The 4,434-nt window shown below is 32.1% G+C and overlaps 1 pseudogene across 1 annotated transcript; it reads left to right on the top strand.

The window, feature by feature from the left end:
- Positions 1–669: 669 nt before the first annotated feature.
- Positions 670–1,709, top strand: LOC146949720 (VQ motif-containing protein 4 pseudogene; annotated as a pseudogene). The gene has a single exon (XR_015027366.1). The product of XR_015027366.1 is annotated as a VQ motif-containing protein 4 pseudogene (transcript).
- Positions 1,710–4,434: the final 2,725 nt, after the last annotated feature.

Below are 4,434 nucleotides of genomic sequence, written 5' to 3'. Positions count from 1 at the left end.
TTTTTTTTTGCTGAGAGATAAATGAAGCTTGGCCAATAATTAATATAGTTGGAATTCGAATATTGGTTCTCTCGAATCATTCATCGTTAACCACATAGAAGATGAAGAGAATGATTGTACGTGAATCAAGCATCATTAATCAGTATGTTTTTCATGTAAATCAAGCATCTTCTACGTGAATCATTCATCGTTAATCATTCTCCACGTAGAAGATATTTGATTTACACGAAAAACATACTAGAATGAAGAGAATTCAACAAACTCGATGTCATAACTGATGTAAGTGAATTTTTTTGCCGAAAGATAAATGAAGTCTGACCAACAATCAGCATAGTCAAGATTCAAATATTGATTCTCACGAATCATTCATCGTTAACCACGTGAACTCAAACATTTGATAATGTAACCGGTATTCTAAACATCATTTTCAACACTCTTGATTATAAAATGAAAAGTTTGAATAGTAGTCTACAAGAAAAAGAAAATAGTATATAGAAAGAAAGAGGCACAACCAAACAAAACAAGGTCACAATAAGCAACTCTCACCCTCCCAACCCCTCCTCATTCTTTCCTCAAAGCCTTGTTTTTCACTCTTTCACATTTCTTGTCCAATCTCCCCTTTTTCTCCCTCTTTCCTCTCTCCCTTCTCAATTTTGTTTTTGAGAGAGAGAAGTCTCTCCCTCATCAATGGAAATCAGCTCAAGACTTCATCATCATCATCATCATCATCATCATGAAAGAGAGAATCCATCACCAATGAACTCACCAAAAAGCAATGTAAGCAACTGCATGAGTAGTAGCAATTCCAACAGCAATGGAATCCAAATTCCAACACCACCTCTCACTCCAAAAACAATCCCCAGATCTGATTCAAATCCTTATCCAACAACCTTTGTTCAAGCTGACACAACCACTTTCAAACAAGTAGTTCAAATGTTAACTGGTTCCTCAGAAACAACCTCAACAACACCAACAACAACAAAACCAACAACAAAACCAAACCAACAACAAGATCTACCTCAACAAACAAGAAACTTTAACATCCCACCAATCAAAACAGCACCAAAGAAACAAGGTTTCAAATTATATGAAAGAAGAAACAGTCTCAAAAACAGTGTTCTTATGCTGAACACCCTTATGCCAAATTTTTCACAGAATTCCAATTTCTCACCAAGAAAACAACAACAAGAAATTCTCTCTCCAAGCTTGCTTGATTTTCCTTCTCTTGCTCTTAGCCCTGTCACACCATTGAATGATGACCCTTTTGATAAATCTTCACCTTCATTAGGAAACTCATCAGAGGAAGACAAAGCAATTGCTGAAAGAGGTTACTATTTGCACCCCTCTCCTATTACTACACCAAGAGATGCAGAGCCACAACTTCTTCCTTTGTTTCCTCTTTCTTCACCTAGAGTTTCACAATCAAATTCTTGAAGAGGAAATAATTGATTGGTGTGTAAAAGATTGAAACTTGCTATGTGGGTCATTTAGATTGAGGATTGAGAATTTTACTACATGGGTTTTGAAACAAGGTACAATACATAGCTTGGTTTCATTTGTAATAGTGGATTTCTTAGTCTTAACCATGAAATGGTCAAGATCCTTTTTCTCTTCTTTAATTATCTTATGTTTTGTCTTTAATCTATAATTATTTGCTATCATTTTTATTTCCATAAATGAAAGAAGAAGAAAAAAGTCACTTTGTCTAATGAATTTTGTTTTATTTTCCTTATTCATATTTCATGAATAGTTACTTCTTCAATTATTATTTTTGTTATAAAATCACATCTTAGGAATAATTATAAGATGAGATGTCTTTTTAATTAATTCATTATATGATGAATTTAATCAATAAGGTTCTTCAAAGTTTGTGTGTGTGTGATTCATGTTTCACACCAACCACACCACATGTGAAGTTGTGTTGAGAGATGAACAAAATTCAAAGAGAAGGCAAAGAGAAGAAAAGAGAATTTTTTTTGAGAAAAATAAGGAAGCTTTGAGGGGGACACTGACACATTGTACTGGAAATCAGTCTTCAGAAAGACTTAGCAAAACCATGTACTATGTGGTCATCATCATATAAAGCTGAACCAACAAGAAGGTGGGGTGTTTAGCTTGGTGAAGGTTGAGGGGGTCCATCTTCTTTTTATGCCACTATCTAAGTTTAAGGCTAAAGGCCAATCATTCTGAAGAATTCGAGTTCGAATAGTGGTCAGAACAATTATTGATCAAATTTTATTGACTTTCTGGTCGAACTCTGGTTACCATGTCCCGTTTTGGTGGAAACCGGAGGGTTAAGACCTAACTTAGACATATATCTATGATCATATATGTTCTAGTTTTTCTTCTTTTTTTTTTTTTTTGTTGTTTTTGTATTCCATATGACTCCTTTTTGAAAGAAAAAAACCATATATTTCTGTATCAATTTTCAATATCCCTTTCTGATGAAGAAATATTGCAAAGACTTTCCTGTCTTTGCATCCTTTTTAAGTGCAGAACATGTATGCATAATAATGTTACCAACTTGTACTTCTTACAATCTAGACAAGGGACCTATGTATGAGACTATGAGTATTGATCATAAAAATTATATTTTTTAGTAACTAGTATAGGATCTATGTCTGTGTTGATAATTAATTAAAATTGTTCAGAACAGTTATCCTTCAATCATTAGATGAATAAATATTTTTTGTACTCAGTGACTGTTCCCCTAGTACATGAAAATTCTCACAATAGACATAAATTTCAAAGTATACAAAAAGAAAAATCTTGTTGTGTGTGATATGAGAAAGAAAACAAGGACAATAAAAATAAAAGAAAAAAAAAACAAGTAGTAGAATGTTACTTGTTTGAATTTTTGTTATCACATCTAATTCTAGAAAATTACAGTCAAATACAACGAATGCAGCTGAAATTGCGTTTGTGATGCAATCGCGAAGACATCAAAAACCTTGACGTCAGGGTCGCAATCTGTTTTTCAAAATCTTACGTCTATTATTGGAAGTTTCAAATTTGTAGTTTTGATCAAATCACAGTTGAAGGAAACAAAATGTAGTATTGAAAATGTCTTTAATCCTTAAAAATGTTAGTGTTGAAAATGTCTTTGGTCCTAAAAGAACTTAGTGTTGAAAATATTTTGGATCATATACAGATTATGAATTGAGTAAATTTTGTATCCTATAAAATGATTCGGTTAAAACTGAAATTTATCTATTTTAAGAAAAGTCTTTCTCTAATGATGTAGCAGAATTTTATATCTATTATTGAATATATTTTTTTTTCCTATGTGCTCTTGCATGGAATCTTTAATCTACATAGTAATAAATGTTCAATGGGATTAGCAACAATTTATATATTTTATAAACTTGAATCAGCCAAAAATGTTTCTTTTCTCTTGTTTTCATTTTTCACTCTCTATGTTCATTGTTTAATTGATTTGAATTTTCTAAGATTGAATGAGAAGCATAGTAGGGTTGACAAAATGACAAAGAGAGAAAGATAAGATAGAGAGAAAGTGGGACTTTTGTTTACAATGATCTTGCTAAGAGAAAGTGAGGCTAAAAAGAAACAAATGTAAATTACAAAAGCAGAGAAAACGTGAAGACCACTACCCTTTTTCTTTTTCTTCCTCCTTTTTAGACTTTGCTTTGTCATTTAGGTACATCTTGGTTGGTCCCTATTGCTAGTGATGCATTGAACAACAAAACCGCCAATATCTTTTTCTTTTCTAGTTTTATGCAACTTCAATGTTCAAATATCTTCTATATATAGGATCTAGATTAACACTAGTGGAAAAAGCACGTGATTTCATGCGTTAAATGATATTGACCGTTAATATGAAATCGGAGGATTTAGATTACACAATAACAAAATCAGTTTTAAACGATCTCAAACGTTAATTTAAGATCAGGTGGTTGAGATCGAAAAACTATGTGATGCAGTTAATGCACCAAATCTAAATCCATGTAGATATTTATTGGCATCTTAGACCATTTTTTTGACAAAGATGGGAGCTAATTAGGTGGTTTGTGAAAAGACCATGTTACTATGACCACATGCTTAGAAGGAACTTTTCCTTATTCAAGCAAATATAATAAGCACTTTATAATGAATACATATGCATCAAGCTAAATTGTTTACTTGAGATTAGGCATGTTGTTTGCTACTCCATGTTATGTTATATGTGGAAATAGGTAGATATGAAGAAAAAAAATAGATTTTTCTTTTTAAATACTTTATTGATGAAAGTAGAAAAAGGGGAAATGTGAAAAAAAAAAATGGAGAATCAAACAAGTCTTGAGGAAAGTTGGGTTGTGATAACAATGTTTTGGAGGGTTGTTTTGTTCCATGATACAACATGCTACACTAGTCAATGGATGAAATGCTTGTAAGGTACCTATTTTAATTTGACAATGACTTTGTTTTGGTGAGTTG

This window comes from Medicago sativa, chromosome 2 (genome assembly GCF_051527215.1).
Source record: "Medicago sativa cultivar Bolivia chromosome 2, Bolivia_mono, whole genome shotgun sequence".
NCBI classification, from domain to species: domain Eukaryota; kingdom Viridiplantae; phylum Streptophyta; class Magnoliopsida; order Fabales; family Fabaceae; genus Medicago; species Medicago sativa.
Note: the sequence above shows the minus strand (reverse complement) of the source record. Positions and strands in the feature narration are given on the sequence as shown.